At 47.0% G+C, this 13,342-nt stretch overlaps 1 protein-coding gene across 2 annotated transcripts in view; it reads left to right on the forward strand.

Annotated features, from left to right (window-relative positions):
* Positions 1–214: 214 nt before the first annotated feature.
* Positions 215–13,342, forward strand: part of SEMA4A (semaphorin 4A) — a 67,960-nt gene continuing 54,832 nt past the window's right edge. For both annotated transcript variants that reach the window (XM_030187062.1, XM_030187064.1), the window contains exon 1: positions 215–699. The gene's annotated coding sequence lies outside the window, so the exon portion shown is untranslated. The remainder of the gene's footprint in view (positions 700–13,342) is intronic.

Raw genomic sequence — 13,342 nt, forward strand, 5'->3', positions numbered from 1 at the left:
TGGACCTGTTGGGAAACAGGACACTGGGCTTGATGAATCTTCAATCCGTACCAGTATGGCGATGCTTAATTACGTTCTTATGTGCAATTCAGACTTGCACTGCTAGGGGGCGCTTTCAGTGTGAAAAATGGCATTAAAAGAAAGCTGGCAGAGGGGAAAAAAGGGGGGGTGGCAAAGATGTTGTTCTTTTTACTTTTAACTAGGAACTGAAAGATTTAGAAATCGCTGCATTTTGTCTGCTGGTTTTAATCACTGGAGCCTGCTGGGACTGGAATCCATCCACTGGGTGGAAGCAGAACACAGAAAGGAATGAGAATACGCCAGGGGAGCCATAAGAGAGGGACAGATCAGGAGTGGGCTTCTGGGTGGCAGCTAGCAAGACGGGGACTGGGACTACATTTCTGCATGAGAAGGACTTTATCCATTTTGTATGCTTGGGAAAAATAGTCTGGAATGTCTGGGCCCCGTAATGTGCTGCTCCTGGTTCTCCATGCCGACTGACGTTAGCGGAGAGGGCTGCCAAGCTCGTGGTAGTGCTTATCCAGCCTCGAAAGCATCCTAAGCTGCTCTTCTGCTGCCCTCTCACTGCATTAAAAGGGTTCCAAGAAGTATTAACCTAGCTAAGCTTCCGGGAAGGCAGCCTGTCCGGTGATAGCCCAGCGAGGTATGCTGGGGACGCGTCATCCGGCTGGGGAGAAGGTAAGCATCAGCATCTCTTCTCGCACCTCCACTACATTTCTGGGGGATGAACACACTGTGCACGGTAGTGAATCTATACCAGAGACACTACAGGCTCGGGCGATTGCATCGTCCTGGTCCTTGCAGAGAGAATTATTCAGGAGGTTCTCGGGGGGCACTTTGGACCACGTTAAACTACCCTCCACACAGTGGCGTTCCTAGGGGGGGTGGTGGGTGCGGTCTGCCCTGGGTGCACGCCGCTGGGGGGATGCCGCGCGCCTGTCTGCTCTGCTCGTTCCGTGCTCCCTCTGCCCCGGAACAGGTTACTTCCTGTTCCGGGGCAGAGGGAGCATGGAATGAGCGAAGCAGACAGGCGCGCGGCACCCCCCAAGCAGGTAAAAATGCACCCGGGAGGGGTGTCCTTTCGCTGGGGGGGAGGTGTGTCCTTTCGCGGGGGGGAGGTGGCCTTTTGCCGGGGGGGGGGGGGAGCACATCGGCGATCCACCCCGGGTGTCAGCCACCCTAGGAACGCCACTGCCTCCACAGGAGGGTTCTGCAGCTCATTCGTGGGAGCAGGAGAGAGACCCACCAGCTTGGGGATGTGCTCATGATGGGGGTCGTGCATACACTCATGTACAGGTGCTGTGTATTCACACCTGTCTGTGGTGTTTTGGTGTGTGCTCTCACATGTAGTGTAGTGTGGCTGCAGTGTGTGTGGATGTTAATAATTATGAGGAAAACCCGTAGAGGTGCAAATTCTAGGATCTGGGGTAGTCTGACAGCACCAGCCTTGGCATGGTATAACCCTTTCTGGCAACAAAAAAAAAAATCAGGTATGTGGGGGTACTTCACTCAGTTTGCACCCTAAGTCAGATTTCCAAACTCTTCAGCTTGGGTTCAAAGAATGGACTGGGGAATGATCCCAGTTGCAGTGACAGGTAATTCCTCAGTTCAGGTTTATAATCTGCGGGGAACATAGAAACAGAGAGGAATGTAGGCAGATAAAGACCGTATGGCCTATCCAGTCGGCCCATCCATCCCATCTACCCTCCCTATCGTTCCCTTAAGAGATCCTATGGACTTGTCCAAAGCTCTCTTGAATTCAGATACTGTTTTCACCTCCACCACTTCCACCGGGAGGCCGTTCCACAAATTCACCACCCTTTCTGGACAAAAAACGAACGCTCTATACTTGATTGCTTAAGTTACACTGTCACTAATGAACTTTAACGCAATACTACTTTATTTCTCATTCCGGAAATGAACTCTTTATACCTGACTGCCTAAATTACTCTGTCATAAGTATAGCCATAGTGGGACAGACCAAAGGTCCATCGAGCCCAGCATCCTGTTTACAACAGTGGCCAATCCAGGTCACAAATACCTGGCAAGATCCCCAAAATGTACAAAACATTTTATGCTGCTTATCCCAGAAATAGTGGATTTTCCCCAAGTCCATTTAATAATGGTCTATGGATTTTCCTTCAGGAAGCCGTCCAAACCTTTTTTAAACTCCGCAAAGCTAACCACCTTTAGCACATTCTCTGGCAACGAATTCCAGAGTTTAATTACAAGTAGAGTGACGAAACATTTTTCTCCGATTCGTTTTAAATTTACTACATTGTAGCGTCATCGCATGCCCCCTAGTCCTAGTATTTTTGGAAAGCGTGAACAGACGCTTCACATCCACCTGTTCCACTCCACTCATTATTTTATATACCTCTATCATGTCTCCCCTCAGCCGTCTCTTCTCCAAGCTGAATAGCCCTAGCCTCCTTATTCTTTCTTCATAGGGAAGTCGTCCCATCCCCGCTATCATTTTAGTTGCCCTTCTCTGCACCTTTTCTAATTCCACTATATCTTTTTTGAGATGCGGCGACCAGAATTGAGCACCATGGAGCGATGCAAAGGCATTATAACGTCCTCATTTATGAACTTTAATGCAATACTACTCTGTATTTCTCGTTCCAGTAATGGCGATCGCCATTATGGCACAATGTAAGCCACATTGAGCCTGCAAATAGGTGGGAAAATGTGGAATACAAATGCAACAAATAAATAAATTATGTCCTCAGGTTACTTCTGAGTCTGTCCCCTTTCACCTGAGTTTGAATGCCGACATATAATGTCAGGCAGATATGTTTTGAGAGGCAGGGGTCATTGAGCTGTACTGAGGAGGGTGGGGGGGGGGGTGTCCACATGGTGTCTCAGGTAAGAAAACCCCCATAGCTGGTGTCTAACAAAACAAAATACAAATTGTGGGGTTTAAAGACTGAACTGATCGTATCTAAACTTGGGGAAAGACAGACATGCAAAACACCAGCCTTCGTGAATCACAAGCGGTAAACAACTGTATTTATTTGGGTTTGTTTACTGCCCAGGGTGGTGTACATAAGTCAGACATAGGCAATATGGTTTATGGTTTAGTTTATTTGATATACAGTCTTTCCTAATAACAGAACAAAGCAATTTAGAATAAAATAGCCAAGCGAAAAGGAAAAAGATGCCATTTCAATCTAGGAGGGAGGAACTAAAGAAAAATCATTACAGCAGTAAAAAGATTTAGGCTTGTTTTTCTGAAGTGGGTTGTTTTATTTTTATGTCTTATCTTTTCCTTACTTTTTATTCTTTAATTTGTTTAGGGCCGCATTTCAATTAAAATTTGTAATTAGGATTAATCATGCAATGAAAGATATTTTTTTCCCCACTGTAGTGACTCTGGATGAGTCACTTAACTCTCTATTGCCCAGAATCACAAGGAGCTGCAGTAGGAAAATAAATAAATAACCATACCTTTCATCGCATGATTCATAGCAATTAAAATTCTGATCGAAAAGCAGCCCTAAAAATATTCAAATAACAGTACATAGTATATAGTGCATTTTATGCTACTTACAATGTCAACAGAATATGCAGTAAAACACCTTAATGGACAGCACAGGGTGCAACATTTAAACCTTCCCCCCCCCCACCCGCTGTGTGGTGTAAGTGGGTGAAACCTCCTGGAACTATTCAGTAAATAAAGCTGGGCTGTGGACCCTGCTGCCCCCTTAGGTGAGGACTAAAGTTGGAAAGGGAGCCCTCAGCAGCCAGCTGTGCCACAAAAAAAAAAGTCCATCTACACCTCTGGACCCTCAGAGGTCCCATGTTTGCTGGATCTCTACTCCTTTATTCCATGCCCTGGGAACACTTCCCTCCTCTGGCAGGACTCGATGTGCCACACAAGGAGCTGGGAAAGGACACTGAAGCAGCTTCCTCTCTTTACTATGGGCCTGGCAGAAGCTTGGGACAAGGCCAGGGCATTCTTAACCTCCCGTAGCACCAGGGCTTTTTTGAGGGGGTACTGAGTACCGGCTCCTTTTCCATTGTCTGCTAAAATTGACCCATGGACCCCAAGTTTTAACGAAAGAGCTCAGGCTCTACACACCAATTTTGCCCTGTCGTAGATTCTGTGACTGGATGCAGGGGGCCTGGCTATTGTGGGGTAGTAGGTCCTTCAGTGATCATCCCACCCCTGAAGGGTGGCCTAGCATTTCAGTACCGGCACCTTTTTTGCTAGAAAAAATGCACTGCGTAGCACCCATCTGACCAAAGTGAGAAATCAACCCCGGGTAGAAGTGGGAAAGAGAGATTCAGGGACTTCAGGGGATGTCCGTTGAGCTCCAGCGATGGATTTCCCAGGTTCAGGAGTCAAAATCCATGGCAATTCAGAGCCTAAATTATGAGATTGCTCCTATAGAGTTAATTCCCTTCAGATTCTCAGGTTCTTATGTTCTTTTTCTGTTGTTTTGTGGACTGTGTTCCATCTGTGACACTGCCTACTCGGTTTCCCACCATCTCCTGCTGGCTGGGAGAAAAATCTTGATTTTGTTTTTCTAGTGTGTAGGAGACAGTGAAGCCTGTAACCCTCTGTCAGTCTGTTCTGCTCTTCTCCAAGTCAGAGTTGGCAGCACAGGCAGGGGAGGGATGGGAGGGAGGCCATGAGGGTCCCTGAGTGCTCCAGAACAGAGGATCCAGGAGGAGAGGAAAGAGTTAACCTGAAAAATGCTTTGCAGGCTTTTTATAGCTTTAATCTGGCTCTGACCCCCCACCCCCACCCCTTGGTTATAGGAGTCCACAAAGAAGGATCTTCTAGTTCAACCAGGCCAGCTTCAGTCCTCTTCAGTGACTGACGGCAAAGTTCCCCTAGACCCCCTCACTTTCGCTTTCTGACCATGTAGCCTTAATTTGATACTGCTGATCAACATTGTCCATCATAGGAGCCGACTCTGTGTTGTCATCACTGCCTCCCTACGTCTACCACCGGGCCGGGCCCCCCTGAATTCAAATCATAGCGCCTCATCTCGACCTCGCTCCGTGTGAAAGAAGCGCAGCAGCAGCAGTCTGTAGATCACCTCCCTTCGGGCCTTCCCTCCCTGTGTCCTGCCCCGCGGTGGAGGGGACTGCGGTACCGGGCCCCCCTTGGAGGCCCGGGGAATTTTGCCCCCTGCCCCCCCTCTCAGTGGCCCTGAGTAAAAGAGTCCCTTAACTCTCCCTTGTCCCAGGTACAAAGAAGTACCTGTATATACTATGTAAACCACTTTGAATGTAGTTGCAAAAACCACAGAAAGGTGGTATATCAAATCCCATTGTCTTTCCCTTTCTCACCCCTCAAAAACATTGTAAGGCACAATGTATGTGAAGAAACAGAAAGAGACCTCACTCAGAATAAAAGCAGGAGACAAGAACCCAGGGACAGATGAACAGAAGCTCTGTCTGAAGGGTCTGGCTAGGTTTAGGATTTGGGAAGCCTGGAGTTCAGGGGGATAGGGACAGCTCTGTACACTAAGTACACCAACAGAAGCGTGACATGCAGAATCTGCCTGGCACGCGTTTTGTGGGTATGGGGAAAATATTTAATACATCAGGCCCTGGAGGGCGGCTCTGCTACCTGTAAGGAGCCAGTGTTATCCAACTGGTCACTCCTTGTGCCCATCACATGGCCCCATCTTCTGTTTTCTTCTGAATCTACCCATTAATTTTTTTTTTTAATAATGGGCTTATCGGCTGTATTACCCACTGCAGTATTTCACTTTTCCACGGACAGACTTATTTTGTAATCATGGATGGACAACATAGGAGCCAACTTTTCAAAATTATTGGGGGTGCTAAGCCCAATGGAAATAACCCCTCCTTGGACACATACAAGGAATTTTCTCAATACTGGGGGTGCTCAAGCGGGGGGCAGGACACAGGGAGGGAAGGCCCGAAGGGAGGTGATCTACAGACTGCTGCTGCTGCGCTTCTTTCACACGGAGCGAGGTCGAGATGAGGCGCTATGATTTGAATTCAGGGGGGCCCGGCCCGGTGGTAGACGTAGGGAGGCAGTGATGACAACAACCTCGGAGGGGGGGGGGCGGGGTGGTGCCCCGGGGGCGGCCTTGCCCTAGACCCGGCCCAGTCTCTCGGCGGTACTGCTTTTACTATGCCGTATAAGCATCTAGGCATGCTCAACGCGTGACAATTTGGACTTACCACCCAGCTACCATGTGGCTCTTGTTGTAATTTCATTTTTGGCGCACGTCTGATATGTGTGTCTGAGAAATATTTTAATTTTCTGGCACATGTCCACTACATGCTCCAAGCGGAATTTGACACGCATAGGTCATTACTGTGCGGTTAACTCCTGAGACCTTACCCCTGGGTCAATGGCTGGCTGTAAGGTCTCAGGCCCAAAATGGATGCACACCTATTTTTATTTTGCCATTTTTGGCAAACATTTTAAAAAGGCTTTTTTTTTGTAGGTGTACTGAAAAATGGATCTGTGCATGCCCAAAACATGCGCCTACACTACTGCAGGCCATTTTTCAGTGCACCTTACTAAAAGGACCCCTAAATGAATTGCCCAGAGTCACAAGGAGCTGCAGTAGGAATCCAAACCAAGTTCCCCAGGATCAACACCCACTGCACTAACATGCACATGCTCAGTTTCATTACAACGAGCGTGCACAGCGACTGAAAACAGAACAGGGTGCCAGACAATGTGAGACCAGTGCAGGACAAATGCTTTAGGTGGTGGAGGTTGGGGACCCCTGCCAGCCAAGGTACCTTTGCAGTGGTGGTAGGGAGCAGCAGGCCAAAATATGTCCCGTTCCCCCCCCCCCCCCCCCCCCCAGTTGAGGTGAGCTCACAATCTATTTTGTAACTGAGGCAACGGAGGCAGAGCTGCCAAGTTACCCATTTCAGGAGGGAGACTGTTTGGCCGGTCCTGGATTTCTGCCAACCTCATCCTGGTGCATGATGGGACCTGCAGCACTGATTGCATGGATAGAATCATGGACTACAAGTCCCACACTGCTTTGGGATGTAAGTTTAAAACCAGGACCGGCCGAAAAGTCTCTCTCCTGGAATGGGTAACTTGGCAGCTCTGCAGAGGGTTGAGTGATTTGCCCAAGATCACAAGGAGGAGGAGGAGGATTTGAACCAGCCACCTCTGGATATCATGACCAGTGCGCTAACCACTAGGCCACTCATTGTACTGTGTTGTGTTGTGTTATATTGTATTGTACTGATAGTAAACCTCTGGAAGACTTTCTGGGTTACCCAGTCCCAAGAATGAGCTTCAACCAGTCCAGGATTTCTGACAGCCTCAACCTGATGTATTATGGGGCCTGCAGCATTCATTTCAATGAGTAGAATCAAGGCCTGCAAAGCTCACACTGCTTTGGAATGTAAATTTAAAACCAGGAGTGTCAAAAAAGTCTCCCTCTCCTGGAACTGGCAGCTGTTATAGGTTATTAAAATATGCTATACTGCCATTAGCTAACTAGCAGATCACAACAGGTAACAATCTAAAAGTAAAGGAAATAGGAAAGAAACAATTCACTCAGGCAGAACTCAGTCAAACATAAAACTAACAGTAAGAGACAGGGGAAGACAATAATTAGGGAACAAAACAAAGGAAAGAAAATGGTGCTATTAACAGAAAATAAACCTAAATGGAATTGAATGTTTAGTGAAAAATCCAGGTCTTTAGGGCAGATTTAAATTTCATAAAAGAAGATTCAGCACAGATTTGGAGAGGCAAGGAATTGCGTAGGGAAAGGAGCAGCAAAATAGAAGGCATGATGTCTAGCAGATTCTAACTGGGCAAGTCTGGGGCCAGGGAGGCCTAAGCGATGATCGTTAATAGACAGAAGAAGTCCAACTGGAGAATATGGAACGGTAAGACTGGCTTGATAAAAAGGAAGGCCTAGTCTACAGGCCTTAAAGGTAAGTTTGAGGGGTTTAAAGGGGGACATTAAAGACCTGGTGGGTATACGGACAATTACTAACAGCAATGATTGAATCGCGGTGAAGGAGCCACAAGAGCAAGGGCTCCTTCCCGGGGTAGTAATTGCCCACCAGTCATTAGCGACTCTGTATAGAGGCGGGCCACGTCCAAGATAAAGGTCAAGAGAATTGATAAATAATACGAGAAACGTGCTGGCCCTTGCACAACAAGGTTAACCCGTCCAACTCATGACCAGAATAAAGGGGGAAAGGGGGGAAGATAGGGGGGGAAAGGGGGGGGGGAGAAAAATGAAAAATATATTGATGGCAAACCTTACTCATTCTGTACTAATGTATGAGCTTAGCCGAGGTTGGGAGGCGGGGATAGTGCTGGCCAGATGTATGACAAATGTACTACACTGTTGAATTTGAAGTTATTTGGTTATGTATATTAGATATTGACTCATCAATAAAAAAGTTGAAACATAAAGAAACACAAGATCAAATTTTTCAAGCATGGCATAATAATTTTATAGCCCCCCATGAGCGTTACACTCATGATTGGTTCTGCAGCAGCTGTGACGACAGGAACCCTGTCCAGAACCAATGGGATACCACTGGGGTGTCCCCTTCCCTGTAACTCAGGTGCTTGGAGACTGACTCACCAGTGCAGTGTGATGCCCCTTCATGTCACCCCATCCTCCCCCCCAGCTTGGCACCATGAGCAGTTGCCCTGGTTGCCCAGCGCCTGGGAGCAGCTGTCTCCGACACTGTGGTACAAACGGCCAGTGCCCTCTGCCTCTGGTGTGATGTCATCTGCTGCTGACCAGTTCTGAAAGTACAGAGTGGCAGATAGGAACCAGGCAGGGGAAACTGCGGTTTCATTTGAGGAAGTCAGAGGAGAAGGGAGCACCAAACCTTCAAAGTAAGACGGAAGCCCTGACACTCAAATATTTATTGATTTTCCTTTTTTTGCACAGCTGAAATAGTTCCAGTCAGATGGAGTAAGTTCACTTTCAAGAAGGTATATTGTGAAATCAGGTCTCCTTCCTTATATGCATTCTTTAACATCCTATCATACTTGCTGACCTGAACATGTATACCCTGGAGGAAAGGAGAAACAGGGGTGTCCTTTCTGAACATGCTATCAGAACCCTCATCCACACTCTCATCACCTCCCGCTTAGATTACTGCAACTTGCTTCTCACAGGTCTTCCACTCAGCCACCTCTCTCCTCTTCAATCTGTTCAAAATTCTGCTGCACGACTAATATTTCGCCAAAGTTGTTATGCCCATATCAGCCCTCTCCTGAAGTTACTTCACTGGCTCCCTATCCATTTCCAAATAAAATTCAAGCTCCTCTTATTGACTTATAAGTGCATTCACTCTGCAGCCCTTCACTACCTCTCCACCTTCATCTCTCCCTACACTCCTTCCCAGGAACTCCGTTCACTAGGCAAATCTCTCCTAACTGCACCCTTCTCCTCCATCGCTAACTCCAGACTCCGTTCCTTTTGTCTCGCCTCACCTTATGCCTGGAATGGGCTTCCTGAGCCGTTACGTCTAGCTCCATCCCTGGTCGCCTTCAAATCCGGGCTAAAGGCCTACCTGTTTGATGCTGCTTATGACTCCTAACTTGTCATTGCTCGTAACCTTTATCTTGTCTTCCTCTCTTCAATAGTCCCTTTCCCTATGTGTCCTTCTGTCTGTCCTACTCTTATCCTTATTGGTCCTGTCTATCTGTCCTGATTTAGATTGTAAGCTCTTTTGAGCAGGGACTGTCTTTTCTTCATGTTCAATTGTAAAGCGCTGCGTACGACTGGTAACGCTATAGAAATGATTTATAGTAGTAGTAGTAGTGATATGATACAGACGATCAAATATTTGAAAGGTATTAATCCGCAAATGAACTTTTTCCGTAGATGGGAAGGCGGTAGAACTAGAGGACATGAAATGAGATTGAAGGGGGGCAGACTCAAGAAAAATGTCAGGAAGCATTTTTTCACGGCGAGAGCGGTGGATACTTGGAATGCCCTCCCGCGGGAGGTGGTGGAGATGAAAAAGGTAACGGAATTCAAAAATGCGTGGAATAAACGTAAAGGAATCCTATTCAGAAGGAATGGATCCTCAGAAGCTTAGCCGAGATTGGGTGGCAGAACCGGTGGTTGGGAGGCGGGGCTAGTGGTGGGCAGACTTCTATGGTCTGTGCCCTGAAAATGGCAGATACAAATCAAAGTCAGGTATACACACACATAAAGTAGCACATATGAGTTTATCTTGTTGGGCAGACTGGATGGACTGTACAGGTCTTTATCTGCCGTCATCTACTATGTTACTAAATTTGTCTTATGCAATATATAAACTGTCTTTTGTTACATCATAGATTGATATGTAATCTAGCTTTTCTTGGTTGTAACGCCTTTGAACTTATTTTTTGTATTAGCAGGCTATAAGTCAAATATATGGATCCTCAGAAGCTTAGCTGAGATTGGGTGGGAGGCGGGGCTGGTGGTTGGGAGGCAGGGATAGTGCTGGGCAGACTTATACGGTCTGTGCCCTGAAAATGGCAGATACAAATCAAGGTCAGGTATACACATGAGTTCATCTTGTTGGGCAGACTGGATGGACCGTGCAGGTCTTTTTCTGCCGTCATCTACTATGTTATGTTATCTAAATATCTAATATCTAAATCTAATACCTAAATCTGCACTACCCAAGCTGCAAAGGACTTAAATTCAAAACAACTTACGCATCTAGTTTTTCCTACATAAGCACACAACTGTGGAACGCATTACCAAAAGCCTTAAAAATTACGTACGACCACCTAAACTTCCGGAAATCACTAACCTGTTTAAAACGTTATACCCTACCAATCCAACATAAATGCCTGATCTCTGCAACACAACAAAACTAAAGAACGTAATGGACATAACACAACTCTTCCGTTGTACGATTCCCTAGTATGGCTGTGCCACATGAACTTGATCTTACCACAACATCACCCTGTATTTGTTCACACCGGAGCCTGCAAAGGCCTCTCCGGTACTATGTAAGCCTCATCGAGCCTACAAATAGGTGGGGAAATGTAGGATACAATTGTAACAAATAAATAAATAACGGTATCCCTAGATGCAGTGGGGGGTATGACCAGGACTGGCTCAACCTGTCCCTGAAGCAGGGAGTGATCTGGTCACTTTATGTCCTATTTTTCCGTTTGGTTCCTACCCCCCCCCCCCCCAACCCCTCATCTTATCCAGATCCTTAGCCTTTCGCATCATCAGTAAAATTCCTGCGAAAATCTCCAGCACATCTCCACAAAGTCTAGGAGCTGGCTGCGGAAGGGAGAACAAGGCAGGTCACGGATCCAGGAATCCTAGATTAAGAGTGGAGGCGAGTCCTCCGTGAAATTCGGCAGTGTGTGACTATCGGTTATCCAAGAGCTGAACCATCCACTTGGAGCAAGAAAAGGGCTTAAATCTTGGGTCTCGATGCACAACCTTTTCTGGGGGCAGTGGTATGAGTTACCCCCAAATCATCACTGGATTGTAGGATACAGGACAGCAACCAAGATCTCCCTAACTCAAAGCCATGTGTTCACTTTGGTGCAATTTCTCTGGTTGGGTTCCATGTGGAAACTACCAGGGTTTTCAGCAGGGCTTTTTTTGAGGGGGTACTTGGGGGTACTGAGTACTGGCACCTTTTCCAGTGTCTGCTAAAATTGACCCATGGACCCCAAGTTTTAATGAAAGAGCTCAGGCTCTACACACCAATTCTGCCTTGTCATAGATTCTGCGACTGGTTGCAGGGGGCCTGGCCATTGTGGGGTGGGTCCCTCAGTGATCACCCCACCCCTGATGGGCGGCCTAGCATTTGAGTACCGGCACCTTTTTTGCTAAAACAAAACGCACTGGTTTTCAGTAGCAGAAAGGATTCAGTTCCTATGCCATGTCTTCCCGTCCCACGTTGCATGATATCCATTAAAACAAAGGATTGGGACTCAAGATCTCAATCACAAGTCCTGTTGTTCAACCAGCCCAGAAATGCAGGAATGGGAGGGTAGTTTGGGCAATTGAGACCCAAAAGTAGATAGGAGAAAAATCCCCTCAGAACAACAACAACAACAACAACAACAAAAAGTAAAATGAAAGTGATTCAGAACAATGCATAATTGGAAGAACACATTCCCCTAACGTGATACATAACCTAGATGCTTTCACCTTGGTTATCTTGGACTTGAGTTGGGAATGTGGCCAGGAGATTGTGAAATTCAGAATCCTGTTTTTTCAGCCTGTCCCATGGCCAAGGTCTGTATACATATGAACACCCCCCCCTACATACCCTGCAACTAGAAGATCCTGAGGCCTAAACATGTGGACAGAGAGAAAGGGGCACAGGAGGAAGTATGAGAGAAATATTCAGATACCTCACAGGTGTAACTAAAGCACAAAGTGATCCTCCCTCAGAAGAAATAATGTTCTAGAACCACAGGTGACCCCCCCCCCCCCCAACAGGCTAGATTTTTTGGATATCTGCAATGAATAGTCATGAATGCCATTTGAAGACACTGCCTTCATTATAGGCAGGTTTTCCTCATGAATATTCGCCATGGAAATCTGGAAAACCCAAATCATAACAGAATTCGAGAAAAACCGGGATAGACCCCAGAGAACCCGTAACGGCAAAGAATAAAGGTGGAAGCCAGAGATTATTGGGGTTGTCTGGGATTTATTTATTTATTTAGATTTTGCTCACACCTTTTTCAGTAGTAGCTCAAGGTGAGTTACATTCAGGTACTCTGGATATTTCTCTGCCCCAGGAAGGCTCACAATCTAAGTTTGTACCTGCGGCAATGGAGGGTTAAGTGACTTGTACCCAATGAATGTGGTCAGACTGGATAGGCCTCCCAGTTCTCATCTGATTATTACACAGAGACTGTGTTAGCTGTGTCCTTCTTTCCCATATGTGACTTCAATTTAAACAGCTGCTCTTGAAACAATATGAAGAGTGGGCAGGTACCAATGACCGCCTATCACACCGCCCAGAGCTGTCTTTCTCACATAAAGAACAGCTGCCAACAGCTGGAGCCGTTGATTGCCAGCAGCAGCTGTCAGAGGAAGGTAGGAAGCGGTTGCTAAGGCAACACAAGGGGGATGCTCGTGAAGCAGAGGCCTACCTCCGGAGCATCTCCTCTCGGCACTGGGCGGCTCAGAATCGGACGGAACCTGGTCTTGGACGGCTGCTTCGGTTACAGGTGAACTCAGAGCAGGGCAGGTGGGGGGTGTTGTGAGAATGTGACCGTTTTGGGGAGGAAGGCAGAGTCCCAAAAAAAAGGGGGGGGGGGGTACAGGGAATTGCTATGCACGTTTGGATTTACAGAACTTGGACTGAATGAATCCATTGAGCTACGTGGGGA

The sequence above is a fragment of the Microcaecilia unicolor genome, chromosome 14, assembly GCF_901765095.1.
Source record: "Microcaecilia unicolor chromosome 14, aMicUni1.1, whole genome shotgun sequence".
NCBI classification, from domain to species: Eukaryota; Metazoa; Chordata; class Amphibia; order Gymnophiona; family Siphonopidae; genus Microcaecilia; species Microcaecilia unicolor.